We start from the raw sequence: 22627 nt of genomic DNA, 5'->3' as shown, positions 1-22627 counted from the left end.
ACTTGAACTCTGTACAGAGCCCGTTTGTTTCCAGTTTGAATAGATTACATCTTATCGTGGTAATATACAGACTAGTGTACCAAATGGCTAGAGAAGTAATCCTTCCTTATCATAGTCACACTGGCCAATTTTGAATGTTGTCTGTGTTTAAATTTAATGAGACCGATTTGTGATTTTTCTGAAACATGGCATTAAATAAAGCCATAATGAAAGTCTATTTTGCTTTTCCACTTCAAGCACTTTCCAAATGTGGCCTAGTGCTGTATTCAAGTAATAATGTCATTTGTAGAACAAGCTGTCCGATTTGACTCGCTCTAAATTTGGCCAGAGCCGTTATTTAAAAAATTAACCCAAAATGTGTGTCCTTGTCATTCCCTAGCAAAAACTTACTCAGACCATCGCATTTAATCTAATAGATGATTTATTAACTTGCCATTTAATTCACCTAAGTAAGAGATTTAAGTGAGATCATTGATTTGAGAACTGGCAGGTACTTTTGCAAAGCATTTAGTTCTGCTCCCTTGTTTTACAGATGGAGAAACTGAGGCAAAGAGAAATTAAGTAGCAAGCACAAAGTTACAAAAATCAAAATGTAGCCATAAAAGCCAGTTCCCCTAACTTTCAGTTTTCTTTTCAAAATAGCATGTCAAAGAGATTTGTTACTGTTTATAAGAAACAGTAATCGTTTAAAATTTATGTAAACCAATTTGTTTGCAGACCCAAATTTACTTAGAATTGTCACAGTACATACAAATAATCTAGACCTGTGGAGCTTGCAAGAACAATCACATCTAAAAGTCTGAATATATAAAGGTTAAATGTTAGAAGCTCAGAAATAGTTGTTAATAGCCTCTAAGCCTACATGTAAAATTGCAGGCTTCTGATTGCACGGGCCCTGTGTACTTCTATATTTTCTTAAAAGAAACCTTAAAGGTTAAAGCCCTCACAGAATGTTTTTGCGTGACTGATTAAATCCCATGGGGGGGGGGGTGGAACTTTGAGAGCATTTTACACATGACTAGCACCAATATTTTTCACTCTGGAATTACATATTGTTTGTATGACTTTTCAGTTAGTATTGTTAATGAGAAGAAAAAAAAAATCTGTTTACCTGAGATTAGACATTCCTGGAAGCACCTATCTGTCTAATCATGATGGTCCTAAGCATCATAGGAGAGTGGCAATTATAGTAGGTCACACTTTGTAGCACTGGCTCAGAGGAAAGAAGTTAAAATGCAAAGACAGTTGGAGAGGCTGTCAGGAAATTAATGTTATCAGAAGCATATTTTTATTATGGCTTCAAATTGGCAGATGAAATGTAAGAATGGGCAAGAGATGCAGAATGTTCTAAACATCTGCTATTTATAAGAGCTAATACATACAGTAAGGAAGCATTTCTTTAAATATGGAGTCCAGTACTTGCTATGCCAGAAACACCTGATTTTATTTTTTATGACTTTTCTGATCAATTCCTTCACTGACCATAGTTCTGTCAAGACTTAATTTGGAAGATCTGATGCTGGTAGCTTCTAAATTCTTTTTATCTCATGTACATAGGAAATGGTAATATTTTTTTGGTACATTTCTTCTTAGAAAACTCTGTCTCATAATAAACCGAGGAAGCCTGTGGTTATAGGAAACAACAGAAAAGCAATGACAGTAATTGAGTATCTCTCACGTGGGAGGAATATCGGAGACGTTCTCTAAGAAAATGCTAAAGATAGTGATGAGTGTCCTTTTTCTATAAAATTAATGCTTGGGGAATACATCTAAGAATCAGTAGAACCAGAATTCAAACCCAGGTCCGAGGGTCCAAGTCAGGACTGTAAATTCATGTCTTTAGGCAACAAGAAGGTACAGTGAAATTGTGAAACTGATACGGGCTGTGAACATTTGCTCTCTGCTGTTGCATTGCATTGAACGTCTAAGTCCATGCAGTGCAAGATTCGACAGAATCAGATGTTACCCAGTTTTTGAAATGAGGTTATGCTGAGGCATTGAAATATGCAGGGTGGGGCAAAAAAGTAGGTTTACAGTTGTGATTGTATTATTATTTCATGATTATTTTATTATTTTCCATACAGACAACTGTAAACCTACTTTTGCCCCACCCTGTATAATGACCCTCGAGCGTTAGGGGTTCAGAAAAAGAATATTTAAGTTTTTTAGTATGTCAGATCTTAAAATAAATGGGAAAAATTTATAAAACAAAACCTGTCTTATGTGCAGTAGCATTTTTATGTACACACCAGTGTGAAGTAGGTCTTTTATAAGATTGACTTTGTGGCATTTAAAGAAAAAAAAAATGACTGAAGGCAGGAATGAGTAAGGGAACAAGAGACGCCGCCCCCGTCCTGAACTCTGTCCTGGAGGCAGCCGGCCGGGCCCCAGAGATCACTGCTTCGCGGAATCGTTTTCACTGCTTTTGAGTTTAAGGGTTTTCAGAAGCAGCGTTCATGGCCAGCCCAGGGTTCATGTGTGAGTGACCTTTCTCAGAACTGGGACAGGGGATAGCACCACTGGCCGTTGGAAGAGGTGGACTTAGATGTCACTTCTCCTGCTTCTACTGGAGCTAAATAGTAGAGGGGCTTCCTTTCCATCGATGTTCTCTAGAGGATGAGTGGGTGGCACGTGGTTCCATCTCATTCTAGATCCTTGGTGTTCATCTGTGTGATGTTTAATACGAAGCAAGAGGAGAGAAAATAATGTGTCCATTTAACAAAAAACCCTTCAGTATATAGTAAATTGACCACTGGCAGTGAAAATACAGTGTCTGTTAAGTGCTTGATCTACATGAGCCAATTCCGTGTAATTTCAATATTTGGAAATTATTTAAAACATCTGATTTCTCTAAGTGATGGTGTCTTATGGACACTAAGACAGTGAACTTTTGCATGTAAATAAGTCATTATGCTGAAGCAGAGCCACATAGTTTTTTAAAAAGATACAGTTTATGATACTGAGTTTCTGAGTTTTGCATGTCCATTTTTTAAAAAATTTTAGTGACATTTAAAAAATGTTAATGAAAAAATCTATCGTCTGAAACATAGCGTTTTCAGAAGTCATGTTTTAAAAAAAATAAGAAAATGAATCTCAAAGAAGGGGAAGACAGGATAATACCTTACATTTTTTCAAATGAAATTAAAGTTCACTTATTGGTAAGGCTAATACTGGTAGATTTTACTTTTTGAGCATTTTTTTAAAATTAAAGAACAACAACACACACAGTCATGATTTTTATTAAGTGGAAATGCCCTATTTTAATATTTCCTCAGACAGCTTGGGCTAGACTGCTGGTGAGAACACTGCAGTGGCCTCACTGAAACCAGCACCAGTCTCTGCTGTTTTATTGACACATGTAATATTTAGAATGAAAAGCAGATTTTGAATGGCTGTAATTGTCAACTATATTGAATTTATTTTGATAGTTTGTGAGGAGAGACTCTTCCCTGAAGGTAAAGTCTGGGAGATTCGGTATCATCAAATGCCCAGCGAAGAGCCTTCGGATTGCGGTGTAAAGCATGTTCCGCGTAGACAGCAGGCGTCAGCTTTAAGCTGCTGTGTGGCCTCGTGGAGCCTGATGTCCGCTGGCCTGGATTTGCTTTCTTCCGCTTACAGCTGTGCGATTGAGGTTAGCTAGTTACCCTCTGAGTCCCCATATCCTCATCGGTAAACGAGATAATGATAAAACCCACTTATTTTTATTTTCCGTTCTTTCGTTTGCTTGTTTGTATTGGGTGTGGGATGAGAAGGTGCCTGCAGACACTTCATACAATTTCAGGCCTAAGTGTCTCCTAACTTATTTTTATTGTTACTTTGTTTATAACGTTGACTCACTCGGGACCAGATTTTAGTTTACTGTGTTGAAGTTATTTGAGCTGGAAAGGAAAATAAATATTGAAATAGGAACACTGTTATTAGTCTGCAGCTCTCTTCCTAAGTAGGTGATTTGAAGGAGACGGTGCGGTGTGTTGCCTTCTGCGGCTGGCAGAGGCAGGTCGCCGCCCTGTCCTGGCTGTGGAGAGAGCTCGCCTCTCGCTGTCGCCACTCTGTCCCCAGATGTGCCCATCCACCCAGCAGTTTTTGCAGTTTTACAGAGGTGTCCTGCACTTGAAGAAAAATAGGCTCCTATGGAAAGGCCTGGGGCACGGTTTGTGGCATTGAAGTGCTACCATCTGTTTCTTAGCAGATGTTAAAAGACAAAGAAAAAAACCAGAGAAGTGGCATTAGAAAATGGAAGCATCGTTTTATACAAGCTGTGGCGAAAGTTTTGTTTATAACCCCCACCCCCCACCCTCCAACATGTGGCCTGAGAGAGAATGGCTTCCACGCTCACTCTGTCAAATGTACCAATTCCCAGCTGCATATTATAAAAACATTTGGAGGTTTTAACGAATACTTTCTTTGTTAACTAATGTCTGTCCCCCCAAATGGAATTTGTGGTACAAGTCTTAATGGCGCTTTGATATTTACCTAATATATATTCTAACAAGTATTTAAAAAAATATTTCTTCCCACAATTATACCTGTTCCTAGGCCTATAGAATGGCGTTTCAGGAGAAGTTGATGTAATAGTAATGATTTGAAAAATTACGAAAATTCTGACTTTTCAGTAAGTATTGTTTTCAACAATCTTGGTTATCATCAAGGATGCTAAAATGACCTTCGTCTTTTTATTAAAAGGTGTCTCTGGACACAACACCATAATAAATGAGCACAGAATTAGGAAACCTTCAAGTGCCTGTGTAGCAGTATTAGGGCAAGAAGCTGCTGCTATTGGAATAGCTTTGGCAAGAAAAAGTTAGCAAAAGTGTGGAAGTCTGACAGGTATTTGATGACAGAGTCCTGGCATAAGTAATTTTCTCCTGCCTTTCAAGATGAAGAATCCCTAAGAGTTTAATGAACAGTATAAAAATGATGAATGTTAACATTATTATATAAACCACGGGAATGACTGCTGTCTCCATATGAAATTGAGGAGTTGCCAATCGTATTGCGTTAGTGGAAGACAAGAAGAGAACGTGTTATGAGCTTTAAACTATGTCGGCCCTGAATGGCAAACATCTAATTCTCTGTGCCACTGAATTGCCACGAGGGCAGAACTGTTCATATGCTTTGTTTAGCAACGTATACCCTTGCATCTAACCTAGAGCACCTCAATAAATGCCTTGAATGAAGACTGTATCAGAATGATGGATTTGAAGGTAACATGTATGCCTGCGGTTCATAATGTATCTCCTCTGTAGGCGCTAGTTAGTAAAGAGGGCTACCTGGACACGTAGAAACCTGCTCCCAGCTTTGCCACTAACCAGTCTTGTGACCTTGGGCAAGTCACTTTCTTTTCCTGGGCTTCACTGTTTTTGGAAAACAGTGGACTAGAAGTGTAACCGAGGGCACTGTTAGGCTTAAACTTTATAGAGGGGATAGAGCCAACCTGCTACACTCTTCCCAGACGGTACATACTGTTCATAGAGCTGGGCCAAAGTAATTATTCCATGCTGTACTCTTTAGATCTGCACTTTACTTCCTCAGACTATCAGTAACCATCTCATTACACCTTACATTAATCTGAGGGTAGGATCTTGCTGTTACCAGCTTTGAATGGTATCTGTCATAGGGCTTTCGTATGTCTGACAAAAACGCTTTCTTTAGTAACAACAAAAAGAAGTACCTTTTATTAATAACCGAGTTTCTAAGGGCACTGACTACTGTGGTAACTGAAGGGTATTTGCTTCTGTTCTGATGGGATGTGCCTACCAGAGTTCATGTTGATAGAGTTTACTGCCCTGACACTGTTATCCCAGGGAAGCACTGGGCCTCTGGGTCTTCTGTTTTCTCCAGGTATCTCAGAATGTGCCGCACGATCTATCTAGTCTGCAGAGCTTGCCTCTCATGGTTCTTTACAAATTTGAATGAGATCACTTTAAAGAAGCATGCATGTCATAAGGTACCATGGCTCTCACCATTGCTTCTCCCCAGCCTCTTGACTCATCTACATAACCTGCCTTGTTCCTGCAGGCCCGTGAGGGTGAACCATGTCCAGACAGATCAGACTGGGCATTTGGTTACTTACATATCTAAAATAACAGTTGGCCTCAGGGGAGACCCTGTTGAATCTATTTATTCTCTTAAAAATAGAAGTAGAAAATGAAATAGGCAATTTTAAGCGTTTAGATCTGAGACTGTAACACAGGTCAAAGACGGGCGTTAGGGAAGAGACAGTAAGCTGATATCAGAGTTCAGGATACAAGAGTGTGGGTCAAAAGCAGCAAGATGGGAGATTTATTCTGGCAAAACGCGGAGTAGGTGCCTGAGTGCAAAGAGTCTTGGACAAAAGAAGTTGATTTTCCATTTTCGCCAACCTGTGCATTTAAATAAAGGTCATGCTGCTGGGCAGAAAAAAATATGTTTTCCTCAGCATCTTCAAAATGTTGCTTTCTACAGCAAAGAGGGCTCTTTCCTCATCATAAGTCCAGAGCTTTCCTGACTAACCTCATTAATCCATTTATGTTTTTGATTTTACAATTTCTTGGGTTCATATATGTAATGATTGTAGTAAAGTGATGCTATTGCTCTATCTTGATGAATGCAGATAACATGTAAAGTACCCCGCATGGGGCACGATCCACCTGGACACACACAATGTTAGTTCCATTTCTCCTTTCTCATTAAGTTATATATATTTATTTTACATACTGTGTCATTTGGGTGAGAGTTTCATTTGCTTAGGTAGAGTCAACATCCTGGCATTGAACTGACTAGAAGCCCAAGTCTAAAATCACAGGGATATAGTAGAAATAATGTTTGAAAAAGAGTCTCAAAAGTCTTAATTCCATTCCCAGAGCCACACCTTGCCAGCTGTGTTGTTCAGAACAATTAATTTAACCTTCCTGAAATCCACCTCTCTCGTTTATGAAAATGGGATAATGGTATCTATCCTCTGTACCAGCAAAGAGTGTTATGAGGATCAAATAAATGAATACATGTCAAAATGTATCATAAGCGCTATTGTGCTATAAAAATAAACAATGCTATTGTTCATGTTAGGCCGAGCAATGTAAATATTAGGAGGGAACCCTGGGAGAAGATAGATAGACCTTCAAATCTGTAGAAGAAGCAGTAATGGCCTAATCCCCGGAGGGAAGACATCCAAGAATTTATACCTGCTGGGTAAATTCTCAGTTGTAAGGCTTTGTGACTGTGAGCAGTCAACAATTTCCAAAGAGCTGGTCAGGAAATTAAGAGAACAGATTAAAGTAAAATTGGGTAATGTTTCCCCTGGATCTTTATACTTGAAATTTTTCCACTGAGACACAGCTGATCCTTTCATTTTTTTTTAAACTATTGCAGCTGAGTTTGGCTGCCTGTAGTTATGGCATGAATCATGTTTATATTCTGAAAAGATGGTCTCTTTCATCTGCCCTTTCTCTCGCCTTTCCAACATGCAGCTAAGATCTAAAAGTTTTTTTTTTTTCCCCTCAAAGGTGTTTCCTCATTAGAGAAAACTGGAGTTCTGAGGGGATATATTAATGAGCAAGTAACAAGTTTAATTTTAGCTTTTCTAAGACTATTAAAATATTTCTTAGGATGTTTCTGGTAGTCTTTGGGTTGAAAATCAGAATCGTGACATCAAAACACAAATAGCTTTTGCAACATTGCAGTGGTATTTCAAAGGGAAAAGAAACTCTGTAGAGGTGGTTTTGGGCACATATATGGAAAGGAGAAGATATGAGCACAGTGTAGCATCAAAACCCAGTTTATACCACAGGTTTTGTGTTTTGCATACAGACAAGCCAACTGTAGTTCCCACTGAACAAAACTCCTTTAATAATAAAGTCCTTATGTGGCTACAGTTTAGTGCCTTAAATGTTGTTGCTCCATGTCTGTTCATGATCATAAAAGAAAAATAATTTCAGACTCCAGCAGATCGTGTCTGTCTAGACTGGCCTCAAAAAGGATATTGCATTATTTGATAATGGGAGTTGTAATATTTCAGCTTAGAGGCAGCTCCTTTTAAAATATAGATCTGTTTGTACTGGGTCTTGAAGCCAAAAGGTATCACTTCTGAAACTTAGTGTACTTGTATGTAACAAAACTGCTCTATCAAAAACTGGATGTTCATTAAGGTTTTGGAGTGGTGTTTTGTTTTGTGATTCTTAGATAAAAAGTTTCGTTTCCCTGAACAAGATTCATTTTCTCCTGTGGGCTGGGTGGCTGTCCTCCCAGTCAGTCAACCACTCTGAATACATTTCCTGAGCACCTGGTGCAGCATCTAGCAGGAGACTGTGGAGAGTGCGGTGGAGGAAAGCGCCTTTCAGTAGATAGTACTTAAGCTCAGACCTAAAATGTTGAGAGTGGTCTTTCATCTGTGTAAGGATGGACTTGATGATCTCTGCGGTCTCATCTAGGATTCCTTGTGTGCATGAGGAATATAATAATCTCCAGTGGCTGGCCTTACCTTCTTTGTTCACACTTTCTCTTCAGTGTGGGGGCTTTCCAGGTTTCTGCTGCTGCGTTTATCCCTTCCTATTCCATCTATTACATATTTCATTTTCTTTCCTCAGCACCTCCATTCTTGCTGCATTACAAAAACACTTGGATTTGGAAGATCAGTGTGTTGTTCTTATATTGATTCTGTTAATAAGCATGTGATCATGGCCAAGTCACTTAACCTCTTTGGGCCAAAGTTTCCTCATCTGTAAAATGAGGATAATTATGTGTTGTAACTGCTTCGTGGGTACTAGAAAGCAATGCTATTTCAGTTTTGTTTTGTTTTAATATGTCTTTATTGATTTCAGAGAGAGGAAGGGAGAGGGAGAGAGAGAGAGAAACATCAATGATGGGAGAGTCATTGACTGGCTGCCTCCTGCACGCCCCCTGCTGGGGATCAAGCCCGAAACCTGGGCATGTGCCCTGACTGGGAGTTGAACCCTGATCGCATGGATTCTAGGTCGATGCTCAACCCCTGAGTCATGCTGGCCGGGCAGCTGTTTCAGTTTTAAATGTACTAATATGTATGAAGGGACTCTGAGAAAATATGTTGAGATACTATGTTGCCCTTAAATGCACCATGTGACTTTGGAAGACATTAATAGGGATTAAATATTGGATAATAAACTAAAATCCCCCTCCAAATTATAGCTTTTTATTATCTGAGATTATTTTTCCTGAGAAAATTATTTCAGAGTAGATTGGCTTTCTAAATTACAAAGTTTTTATTGTTTAATGATGAAAAAGTATCCTTTACCTTTTAAAAAGGAAATAGACAAGTAACCATGTAAACTCAATGTATAGTTTAATAGCAAGGCATAAGAATCAATTTATATATCTAACAGAAAGAGATTAATTAAATATATTGTGATAGTTCCACTTAGTGGAATGCTTTGTAACAATTAAAAGTGTCATTGCAAAATTGGCACATATTGACCTGGAAAATAGCTGTAATATTTTACTGAATAAGTAAGAGGGGGAACATAATATGACCTACTTTTAAATAAAACATGTTAATAGATACGATCATATAAAAAATTTTGGAACACTGTATTTTAAAATAGTATTTTTTCATTAAGGCTTCTAGTAATATTTTTTATTTTTATATATGCTTTTAAATATGTCTAGACTCTTGAAAGTTAGCAAACACTACTTTATTGTCAGAGAAAGCAATCCAGCTATTTTCATTTTGGGGGTTTTTTAAGGATAGGATTGTGTGGACTACATTGTCTAAACAAGGTGCTATTTCAAAGACCAGTAAGATCATGATATTCAAAACGAGATTTTATTTATATGAATTTTTGCTGTTATTTTTTTAAGGTTTTCACCTGTAAGCTTCTGTTTGTTATCAACCTGGTGATATTTTTCTGACTTAACCTTTTGGCATCTCGAGAGTGAAATCTCTTGCACATCTAGTGGTATTCTAATGAGGAACTAACTATTTTAAGAGGACTCATATACTCAGAGGTTTCTATACTTTTTTGCAGTAGACGTTGTTGATCATTAAGAATAGTTATGGGGACTTGATTCCTGGATGAAGCGTTAAGTTATGAACAGGTGTGGTATAAAAAGCACGATTTAGACTTCAGAAACTTAAGATTGAAGTACTCCTTCCCTTTGGTGATTTCTAAATGCCTTAAGGCCAAGGAAGCCAAGGCAGGAGAGAATGGGGCAGCTAATGGTGCAGAATTTATCTTTCGGATCTGGATATGTCGGTTGACCTCCACTGAGCATCAGTTGTTTGTCTGGTTACGGCCTTGTACATAATTTCATTTCATATAGTGATTTGTGAAAAAAAGTTTTTGATGGGAAGTATTAGATTTGAAAAGTAGGTGTTTTCCAAAGTTAGAGAATCTTTTCAGTTTATTGCTGTCAGTGTCATCTTTCGACAGTCACCAAAGTGAATACCACCTTGAAACAACCCATTTTGTTTCTCTGGGGTTGGCCCTTAGTCTGTAGGTCTTCCAACTCTGGGAACTACACCCAGCCTATTATTCACTCTCCTATCTAGACTCTGAATAAGGTGGTTGCTGTTTTTTCTTGGCTTCCTAAAATGGAACATTAAAATAAAATAAAGAGCGATAACTTCAGTCTCCTGTAATCATTCATTGAGATGAAGTGTGGGGATAATTTGCATATCTTGAAGTTCTAGGTAGAAGCCTTCATAAATAGTCTGTAAAGAATGCCACTTATATGCCTTCATTTGTTTTCTGAAATTCTGACAGCTGATGATAGAAATTTTGGATAAAGAGGATTTAAAAAAAGAAGTCTCGTAATTTAAATGATTATGTTTAATGCCCGCCTTCACAAGATCAAGTTTAGGCCTCTACAATGAGGTTTTATATTATACTTAAAGTCCACATTTTGTTATTAAGTTGATTTGGTAATCATTTTTTAAAAAATATATCTCTATTGATTTCAGAGAGAGGAAGGGAGGAGAGTGAGAGATAGAAACATCAATGATGAGAGTCATTGATCGGCTGCCTCCTGCACGCCCTCAACTGGGGACTGAGCCCGCAACCCGGGCATGTGCCCTAACCGGGAAGCGAACCCCGATCGCCTGGATCCTAGGTCGATGCTCAACCGCTGAGCCACGCCTGGCGGGTGATTGGTAATCGTTTTAATGTTCATATAAGATAATTTTGGGAAGGCATTTTGCACACGTGGTAGTGTAACCTAATGGAAGGTCCTTGATAAGTTCAATGTGTTATTAGTTTTTTGAGTAATTCTTTGGATAAGCTGTGGCTTCATTAAAGAGATCCCAGTATTTTTTGTATTTAACATAGAAAATTATTTCTTAATTCCTATAATTATACATCTTCTAATATTATTTCACACTGCCTAAAACTGTTTATTGAAAGTGAATATTTGTCATAGATTTAAAATAAGTAACATTGATTCAAATAAAAATCTGAAGTTCCACGATAATTGAGATTTGATATTGATCTTTCGACTCACAATTTTGATTTAATCAGTAGTTGAAAATTGTTGCCTAGAGTGTGACAACTAGTAGGTATTTTATTTACTCACTATTACTTGTTATACCCGGAGTTTCTGTTATCTATGGAAGACTTTAAAGTGCAAAGAACTTCCTCTGCAGTATGAAACAAAAATTTTCATACTGGAAATCAGTCTCTTTTGTTTAATCATGGTCCAGCTACTTAAAAAAAAAAAAATTACGTAGTTCTTCCTTTGTAATATGTGTTCATGCCAAAGAGAACATTAAGAAGCTATAATAGAAGGTCATTGCTGAGTGGCCGGTCACACTTTGTAGGGTCTTCCATAAGGTCACCAGTGACCGCGCCAAACACTGACACACTGGTCCGGAGGAACGAAAGCACCGCCCCGCTGACGTCGTGGTCGCGGTCTCCGCGCGAGGGACCAGCCCGGGGCGGCGGCACCGCCTGCGCATGCGCCCTGCGCTGCCCCCCCCCCCCCCGCCGGCGCTGGAGCGGCTCCCAGGGAACTGCGGGAGCGCCGGGGGTACTAGGGCTGCCCCGCCGTGCTCACGCGCGGACCGCCCCGTCCTTAGCGGGCGCTGCCGCCTTCCCTGGTGCCCTTCCCTCTTCCTTCATCCTCGTCCCCGTCCCCTCCCTGTCCCCTCCCCGTCTCCGTCCCCGTCCCCTCCCCGTCCTCGTCCCCCACCCCCGTCCCCATCCCTCATCCCCGTCCCCATTCCCATCCCCCATCCCCGTCCCCGTCCCTCATCCCCATCCCCATCCCCGTCCCTCATCCCCATCCCCATCCCTCATCCCCGTCCCCATCCCCGTCCCCATCCCTCATCCCCGTCCCCATCCCCGTCCCCATCCCTCATCCCCGTCCCCATTCCCGTCCCCATCCCTCATCCCCGTCCCCATCCCTATCCCTCATCCCCGTCCCCATTCCCGTCCCCATTCCCGTCCCCGTCCCCGTCCCTGTCCCCGTCCCCATCCCCGTCCCCATCCCTCATCCCCATCCCCGTCCCCATTCCCGTCCCCATCCCTCATCCCCGTCCCCATTCCCGTCCCCATCCCTCATCCCCGTCCCCATCCCTATCCCTCATCCCCGTCCCCATTCCCGTCCCCATCCCGTCCCCATCCCTGTCCCCGTCCCTGTCCCCGTCCCCATCCCCGTCCCCATCCCTCATCCCCACCCCCATTCCCATCCCCATCCCTCATCCCCGTCCCCATTCCCGTCCCCATCCCTCATCCCCGTCCCCATTCCCGTCCCCATCCCTCATCCCCATCCCTCATCCCTGTCCCCGTCCCCATCCCCGTCCCCATCCCTCATCCCCGTCCCCATTCCCATCCCCATCCCTCATCCCCGTCCCCATTCCCGTCCCCATCCCTCATCCCCGTCCCCATTCCCATCCCCATCCCTCATCCCCGTCCCTCATCCCTGTCCCCGTCCCCATCCCCGTCCCCATCCCTCATCCCCGTCCCCATTCCCATCCCCATCCCTCATCCCCGTCTCCATTCCCGTCCCCATCCCTCATCCCCGTCCCCATTCCCGTCCCCATCCCTCATCCCCATCCCTCATCCCTGTCCCCGTCCCCATCCCCGTCCCCATCCCTCATCCCCGTCCCCATTCCCATCCCCATCCCTCATCCCCGTCCCCATTCCCGTCCCCATCCCTCATCCCCGTCCCCATTCCCATCCCCATCCCTCATCCCCGTCCCTCATCTCTGTCCCCGTCCCCATCCCCGTCCCCATCCCTCATCCCCGTCCCCATTCCCATCCCCATCCCTCATCCCCGTCCCCATTCCCGTCCCCATCCCTCATCCCCGTCCCCATTCCCGTCCCCATCCCGTCCCCATCCCTCATCCCCGTCCCCATCCCCATTCCCATCCCCATCCCGTCCCCATCCCTGTCCCCGTCCCCATCCCTCATCCCCGTCCCCATCCCCGTCCCCATCCCTCATCCCCGTCCCCATTCCCGTCCCCATCCCGTCCCCATCCCTCATCCCCGTCCCCATCCCCATCCCCATTCCTCATCCCCATCCCTCATCCCTGTCCCCGTCCCCATCCCTATCCCTCATCCCCATCCGCGTCCCCATCCCTATCCCTCATCCCCATCCCCGTCCCCAGCCCCGTCCCCTCCCCAGCCCCTCCTCCCCTCAGCAGCCAGCTCAGGGGCTGGTGACCCTGGTGAGACTGGCCCTCGCCTGTCCCCTCAGCCCTGCCGGGCACAGGTGGTGTCACTCCTGCAGCACAGGAAACGGGAGACTTGCTCTTCCTGTTTACAGGGAGTTTCAGAGGTGGCGCCGACGCCTCAGTCCTCCGGAGCCTGTAGGGAGCACGTTGCAGTGTCCTCAAGGCGACGGGACAGTCACCTGGTCACCCCCGCACGGTGGAGGGAGCCTCAGCAGCCCGGAGGCACGGAGCGAAGACGCCAGCTCACCAGGCAGCGGGGACAGACACCTGGCCTCATTTCTCCTCGCTGGGACAGTGCCTCGTGGGAGAGACAGGGCGGGGCACACCCTTTACAACCCACCCTGTTCTTCACGGTGTGCTTGGCCCGCCACCAGCGGCGCAGGCACTTCACCGGCCGCCAGTGCGTTTCCTAAAGCACGAGCCGCGCCCGGTGCCGCCTTCGGCTTCCTTAGCTGCGCGCGCCTGGGCTGCGGCCAGTCCTGGACCCGGCCTCAGTGTGCCCGGGGCTCCCGGGCCACGGGCGGTCACGCGGCACCCGGGTCGGTGTCGCCGTCAGCCCCGCCCTGGGCCGCTTGGCAAGCTGTGCCCCGGGCTGGTGGAGCGGACGGGCATTCCCTGCTGCGAACCGAGGGAAGGCGGGAGTGGCCCCAGCCCGCCCGTTCTCGCTTCCCTTTGGGGCTGAGGGGAACCCGCGTGGGAGCCTGACCTGCGCTAGAAACCACACAGGTTGTGTGAAGGGCCGTCACCTTGGTGGTCTCCGCACGGCCCGGTGAAGAAACTCACAATATAGCACCACAGGCCTAGGGAGGAGCCTAGTTCCTGTTACGAAATTCTAAAAAATAATCACTTGCTTTTACTGGACGGCTTTGACTCAGGTTCCTGCTTTCCCTTCCTTCTCCTGTTTCCTTTCTCTCCTACCAGTGAAGGGAGATCTACTGGAGACTATTCAGTCCTCTCAGAGGCCTTTAAAAGAATGAAACTAGACCTTAAAGATATTAAAATACTTCGATTTATTCTGCTGTAAAATTAATCCTCTTTGTGGTCAACTACTTCACAGTATCTTGGCATAGGGATATGTAATGTACTTTTTAAAATATACTTATTTGAAACATGATTTATTTTTTGGCTCAAATATTTGAGCCCATAGAATATCTCACGTGGATCCCAATGCCAAATTCATGTCATCTTTGGAAAACAGTGAAATTCCTTTTTTGATTAGAGTATGGAGTCACTTGTTTAGTATTTTTTGTGTTTTGTTTTTGTTTTATTTAAAGCTGAGATTTTCACTTAGTTATAAAAGCTGGCTGGCTGGCATCGACAATGAAATCTTAAAAGATTGTTTGATTTTTGATAGTCATTTATTTTTCTGGAAGTAAAGTTTAATTTTTTCCTAGAATATTTTAGAACGTTCGAGATGGGTGACTGAAGTCATTAAATAAGAGAAGGTAAATTCAGTGTGACACCTTAAGATGGCACAGTATCTATGTAACAAAGGCATATGGGCAAATTATACGTAATTACTCAGTGAATTGGGGAACTATGAAAGTATTTAAATGTAATAATTCAGTCTGACATGAAATTATTCACTCTTGTATATGTAGAGGAAAATAAAACCTTATAGATGATTGTAAATTCTTATGTAAATTCCTTACATTTCTTGAATTTTTTTAAAAAAATATGTTTTTTCTAGATGTCCTTGTTTGCATAAGGTAAGAAAAGGGGGAAAAAACCTAGAACTTCAAACACACACACACGCACACATACACATTTTATTTTATTTTATTTTTCAATTACAGTTTTCATTCCATAATATTTTGTATTCGTTTCAGATACACAACATAGTGATTTTACCTGTGATGGTTTGGCCTTGCCGCTGAATCATCAAAGATGCATTCTCTTTTCAGTATCTTTGGTGTGTATTTTTGTTAACTGTAGGTAGTAAGATGGTTTTCAGATAGCTTGGCATCCGGTCCTGGCAAAACAAAATTCAAAGACAGAAGTATGGTGGATTGAACAAATATTTTTTCCTGAAGTCACCCAGCATACCCCCCTTATATCTCTTGAGGAGACATAGTAATTCCTAGCTGTAAGACAGACTGGTACATGCATGCCAGGGTTTCAAAATCTGTAGTAGGGACTGTGTAGTAGGTAGAATGTTAATTAGAATAGTTGTGTGGCCAGTGTCTTCCACACCTCCTTAAAGTAAACCAGAGAACGCTCCTGGTTTTTTGTAGAGACATGGAAGGAGGCAGCCAGTCCCATGGTGAACACTTTGCATTGAAGAGCTGCTTTCTCCATTTTAGTGCTTGTACTTTTTTCAATGGTTTTTAATTTTTAGGATAGTGCCATTTAAATAAAATATGTCATATAACAGTAGTTATGCTAAAATTGTTATCCTCTCATGCTTCTTCACCTAGGGCACTAACAATAAAAACAGGATGGGTCAAAATAAATAAATACAAAAATTAAAATTATATGTATATATATGCACATGCACACCCAGAACAGTATATGCACACTTAGATATGTGTGCATGCTATCATGCATTGTGAAGGAATACATTTTCACAATGAAGCACAACTGAGGAATTCTAGTAATTTAAAATAACCTCGTTATGTTTTCCTGATTTTCAAGCTTTTCTCCTTTCATAGGTTCAAATAGGTACTTTCCGTTTGAATTATGTGAACAGAAGATTGTAGTCTATTAGCAAGAAATGCTTTAGATATATTTTTACCCCTAGGAAATATTAGCATCTTCTCAGAGAAATGTTTGCTTAGTATATTTCATACCATCTTTCTCTTTTTCACACTTTATCTCTGACTAATGAGATCCTTATCATTGCACCAGAATTAAATAATGATGACATAAATAATTTGTTTCACTGGGCATTTCCAACATTAGAAGACTATTAGCATACTGCATAGTAAGTTATAGGGATATACATTATAGCAATAATTATCTTTATGGCACGGTCATAATTTGTATTATAGTAAGGCACCTACTTATAAGTTCTAACATAATAGTGTGTGTGTGTGGGGTTTTCCCTCATGCTATGAGAATAAAAACTTAATACATCAACATTTTCAAACTTTTGAACTAGGCAAATATTTGGGTATTATAATACCCAAGATATTCTCTTTATGGTTGTTATCTTTGTTCAGGTTGGATAAATTTTTTAAAATTGTATTTACTGGTTTTAGAGAGAGAGAGAAACATCAATTTACTGTTCCACTTGTTTAAGCATTGATTGATTGATTGTTGTATGGATGCCCAGACCTGGGGATTGAAGCCACAACTTTGGCATATCGGGATGATACTTCACCCATTAAGCTACCAGGCCAGGGCAAGGTTGGATAATCTTTTTAAAAAGAATAAAGGCATATTTAGTGATTTCAATAAAATATAAGGAGATAGCAATAGGAGACTGAAGACAGAATGTCTAGGCTGATAATACAGCTCACCACTTATGAGCTTTTGTGACCCTTGGGTCACTTACTTGAGCTTTTTGTTCCTTAGTCTTTTCTATAAAATGACTGTTATGAAGATTAAATGAAATTATCTCCATAAGTACTTAGCATAATGTTTAAAATATGGTAAACATTTAGTAGCTGTTAGTGCTTGTCATCATTTAATTTTTGCTAGTTGAAAATACACTGCTTTTCTTTGTGGATAGCATCAACTTTAACTTCATATGTAAAAATAAAATGGCAGTTTTGATCATGATTAATTTTTAAATCGTGCAGCTAAGAAGGAAGGAACAAACATGGCTCCCATTGGAGTAAATGTGATGGAAATGATTCTTCTTCAGTGTCCATTGTCTCATATAAAGTGTGTAGTCAAAAGTACAAAGCCACAGTTAATACTGAAGTCAGCATGAACCTCAGTAAGTAAACAGGTACAACTTATAGAGAGGCCAGAGTCTCTTTATAATTGAAATTGCCTTAATGCTTTTGACATATACTCATTTTTTATTATGACTGAAGTAGAACATATTATTCTGGGAAAGAAATTAAATTTAATCTAGTTTGTTTATTTCAATGATAAATCCTTCTAAATTTGATGGCAAAGAGTAATATAAACAACAAAACTGTCTCTGAGAGTTTTGTGGCTATAGTTAAAAGAACAATCACATTTACTACAGCTTATCTGGAAGGCCCTGATAGTGGTATGGCAATGAGATTATTGTTTACTAAATAGGGGGCTTGTACATTGTCATTACCTTTTGTCTCTATAGAAATGTGTGTGTGTGTTTGTGTAACTGTGTATCCGTAACTTGAACAATTTTTTCAAAAACTGGATTTTAAGATTGTCTACAACATAGCCGGTTCTTGACTATGCTGTATCCCCAATGTATGGTGGTGTTGGAGGAAATAATACAAATGGTAGAGGGTCTGCCTGGAAGCTTCTTTTTGTTGGAGACCTGGAGTTAAGTAGAGAAAATCCTGGTAGCCGGGAGGGAGCTGGCTGTAAGGCAGGAAATAATGGGGCTCTGGTGGAGAGTTTTACATGTTTTTTTCTATGCACAGAAAAGCCTATTCTCAAAATGCTCTCCTTCCTTCAGCTTACACCACAGGAAGGGCAAACAGAATCTCCTTGATCAACAAACTAAGAATCATTTTAACAAAATATGTACCTGAGTGGCTTGACCGTATCTTCTGACCTGTAATTTCTTAAGATCACCTGTCCACTTGGAGGCCCCAAAGGAGCAATAAGGAGGGATTTCACAGACAACTCAGGTCAACCCTCTTCTTCGCTTCCTCTCTTCAGTCCCATCTACAGCTAGTTGTTAGACACAGAACACTTGCCCAGGAAGAGCAGGGGTGAGCAGAAAACAGCCGGTGAACTGCTGAGACACATTGTGTAGCAGATGGAGGCTCTGTGAAGTTGAGGACACCAAAGTCAAGCTCAAGTGCTGGTTACATTGAGGGGAAAAGAGCCACCGAACTGACTCACCAGAAGGAAGAGTGCAGATACCTGGAGCATTTTGAAAGGGATTGGCACAAAACCCGATTTCTGCTGCGTTTCTATTAAATTTGTTGAATAAAGTCTTCTTGATTTTAGCTACAAACCATATGATTTAAAGCAGTTGCTAAGACATTTCTAAATGGATTTATTTTCATTTCCTCACAATGATATTAAAACTCAACCTTTTCCTGTAAATGGAAGTGTATAAATAGCCGAGGTACTCAGAATTCAGACATACGACTTATTTTGCTAGTTATGATATATACATTTGTGTTGAATATAATCGTAACAAACGCCATACCTATGTGTTCCACATCACAACCTCATTTGTTCATCAGAAATTAGTAGACTCAGATAAGTGTTCCGATTAATGCTATATTGGTTGATAATACCTACAAGACAGTGACCAAATAGAGAAGCATATTCTGTTGGTTACAAATGTTTGTTTACTCACTTTTTAATAAGCAAATCTAATTTCAAGTCTGTTAATAAGAATTCAGCTCTAACAAGCAGTAACATTGAGGAAGGGTCAACCAATGTGGGATTACTTTTAAATCCTAGTTGTGTTACTAGAGCAAGTAACTAAATCTCTTTCCACCAGTTTCTGCACTTCATAGATATGAAAAACTCTCTTGTGGGTGTTAAGGATGAAATAGCTTAATGAACTTAAAAGTTTCACACAGTGTCTGGATACACAGTTACACAAACACACACATACATTTCTATAATTTATTCTTTCAGAGGTCTACATCATACACGTATTTTAACGTATCTGAAATTGGATGCACCATAATAAACAGTAGTCTATCAATTTAAATGACAACATACTTTTTCCTTAATGGTATGTAAAATTATGTTTTGTCTTATAATAAGAGGCATCTTATATTTGTTGAAATATGATTTATAAGATGGCATATAAACTAATAGTCTGCCCTTTAATGAGAGGTGTTTTAATATTATATGAATATGAGAATCAGTGCTCCCTAACTGTTAGTTCCCTTTCCTTCTCCGTGGAGCTATTAGGTGATGTCGTTGGCCATTATTTACAAATGGCTATCTAAGTCTCAATCTAGGCTCCTTTTGTTTTCGAATTAAATAAATATGTATATGTACATATTTGTAAATTATTTTTGATGAATAAAATATAGACCTCACAAATATATAGCAAATAATAGAAGTACTGAAATTTCTGTAACTGAACATCTGGTTAATAATTGCTATGATTTTGCTAAACCTATTTTCACACCTCACCAATTTCCTATAAAACAGTTGATCGCATTATGATACATAGAGGTTTAAAAAAAAGAAAAGACTAGTATGGCATTTATAGTATATGCTATGTGTTTTTAAAGGACTATTTCTATAGTTTTCCATCTACGGTAAGCTGAGTTTTGTGGCTGAGTAGTGTGGATGTGTGTAGTTTGTACCTGCAGCACCTACAGGATATTGTGAAATAGTGCCTATTTAATTTTTCTGATAAGACACCAGAACAAAGCTAGCTTAAGAACAATGTTGTTTTCTGTTGCTTCGGCAAATTCTGTGATGAGGGAGACTGGTGTCCGAGGCAGCGATGACAATCAGAACCAGAACATGACGTGTTGAGAGTCACAGGAAATGAAACACAAGGTAAAGTGACTTTTTACACAGAACAAATCTCACAGGGTAACTGCAAGTCTGGGGCTGGGAACAAAGACAGACTCCTACCCCTTCCTTGTGAGTGTCTCCCACCTCGTGTGAGGGAGCTTTCGATGCCCTCCTGTGCCTTCCAGCAGGTTTGCAAATTCAGGAGATGCACGAAATAAATCCCGCAGGCGGGAGTCCGTCCCTTGCTTTATATTTTGATAGATAAATTGCTTAAGGATTTAAAATCCGTCCGCAGTAAGGATGATACATACCGAATTAGAATTAAGGGATTTATTTGGTCTTCTTTTCCCAGAAAACGAAGATTACTTCGTGTCAAAACAGTGTCTTGAGAAAGTGTAAATAGCAAAAGGCTTTACCTGAAACTTCATTTGGAATGAAGACTCTCATATTTCCAAAATATATTGTCATTATAAGATATGATTTTGTGTACCTTTGTTTCTGAAAGTAAGTAGCTTGCTTTTCACAAAGCAAACCTTGTTGAATGTTTATAAGATATTACTTTGTGAAAGTAGCAGTGCTCAAAGATATAATTTGACTTATTAAGTCAAATCAATGAGACTTTTTGAGTCTGATATTGTCTGTTGTACTTTTTATCTATAGAGGTAGCAGTTTATTTTAAAACTGTTTTATTTTCTGGATACGGTGAATGATTCTGATCTCTGAGTGGCAACACTGAAAACCATTCCTGAAGAGATCCCAGAGACATTTATGGAACAGGGAGTCCTTTTTCTGGTGTTCCTAGCCAGTGTATGATTTTCGCCCTATGCCTTATAGGTGCTACGTTATGTTTTCAAGCTTTTGTTAGTGGAATGGGGATGCTTATATGTACTTTGAAAAACTGGGAAAATAAAAAATATTGAAAGTTAATTTCTAATTTATTAATAGTGATGATATAATTTTGCCACATATCTAGTTTTTACCTTGAACTTTTGTAAAGCTTTAGGGTATAGTTCTTACTCCTAAGAAAAGATTGTTTTCCTTCTGTTTTTCACTTGAATCATATCCCATTAATTGAAAACACAGGGTATCCTGGGGGAAAGGAGGGCTTTGAAGTGAAACATCACTACATTTCCACCTTACTTTTTACCTCAGTCAGATTACCCTATTCTGTCATTACTGATGTGGAGGGTAAGAGTGGAAAAATAATTTTCCTTTTACCTTTATGAGTTCTTAGCTGAGACCCCTGTAATAAAAGACATCTAGATTAACGGGAGAAAAACAGAAGTTTATTAAGATGTACATATGATGTACCCAGGCAAAAATGAGTAACTTCCAGAGGTGGCTGAGAATTTAGTCGTAAGTGCCATCTTAATAGTGAAAGGGGAGGAACAAGTAGGCCTTTTAAGGGAGGGTGATTGGTTTTTAGGAAAGATGAGCAGCGCCTTGAGGAGAATGGAGGAGAGGCATGATAGTTTGTGACACAGTGCGTCTGGCTGTGGTGTCAGCTGTGGTCCCCTTGCCTGTGGTAAGTGTCGTGCTCCCCTGGTTGATGAGAATCCCAAGGAAAGGATTTGGACGGTTGAGCTCCCTTTGGAGGCGCTGTTGTTAGGTAGATATAGGGAGTTTAGAGAAAGCCTCTCCCTGCATTTGCTGTTTTTGGGTGCCTTCAGCTCCAAATAACCAACATTCCAAAGCAGCATATTTTGGGGGGGTTGTCCTGAACTACAGCTGTGTTTTGAGGTGGCACATCCTGCTACCCGAGGATGGTTTGTTTTAATTATCTTAAAAGATTCATGTGAGGGTTAAATAAGATATACTCTGGAATGGTATTTAGTACTGGTAGCACTGTTACCACCACCGCCACTGTCCAGTATTAGAACACTTACCTTTTGCCAAACTTTCTGTTATGTGTTTTACTTGCAGAATCTTGTATAATTTTCCAAATAGTCATTTTACATGTATGGAAACTGAGGGATAAAGAATCAGCCCCTCAAGGTTACATAGGTATTTTATATATTAGCCAAGGATTCTAGCTAGTTTTTAAATCTTTTTAATGATTTATGTCACTTTTGTTATAAACTAATTTGAGTATATATTTTAATTATTGAACATTCTTGAATTAATTATTAACCTGTCCATGCAAAAAATATTTAAATGAGTTCTATGTATTTCTATGTGCTCTCCTTTGTTTTTGTTTTTTTTGTTGTTTTTTTCAAACACCATGAACATGTCGAGAAAGCTGTCATGAGAATTATCATACTAATGTTAAGGGGAATATTATCAAATTAATTCCATTTATACCATGTTAACCAGCCTACATTTGTGATCCATCTTCTTGGGCACACAAGCTGCTTGCTGAATGGTGCTGGTAGAGATAACTGTTAATTCATCTGTATCCTGTTTTTGAATAATTTCATTAAACAAAAGCCTTTGAGTCTTCTTTTGTTGCTTAGAACA

General features: G+C 40.6%; 1 protein-coding gene across 6 annotated transcripts in view; it reads left to right on the top strand.

Moving 5' to 3' along the window:
• The window catches only part of ADGRL3 (adhesion G protein-coupled receptor L3), a 697726-nt gene that overhangs the window by 71042 nt on the left and 604057 nt on the right, over window positions 1-22627 (top strand). The window lies entirely within an intron of this gene.

This window comes from Miniopterus natalensis, chromosome 1, assembly GCF_054644295.1.
Source record: "Miniopterus natalensis isolate mMinNat1 chromosome 1, mMinNat1.hap1, whole genome shotgun sequence".
NCBI classification, from domain to species: domain Eukaryota; kingdom Metazoa; phylum Chordata; class Mammalia; order Chiroptera; family Miniopteridae; genus Miniopterus; species Miniopterus natalensis.
Note: the sequence above shows the minus strand (reverse complement) of the source record. Positions and strands in the feature narration are given on the sequence as shown.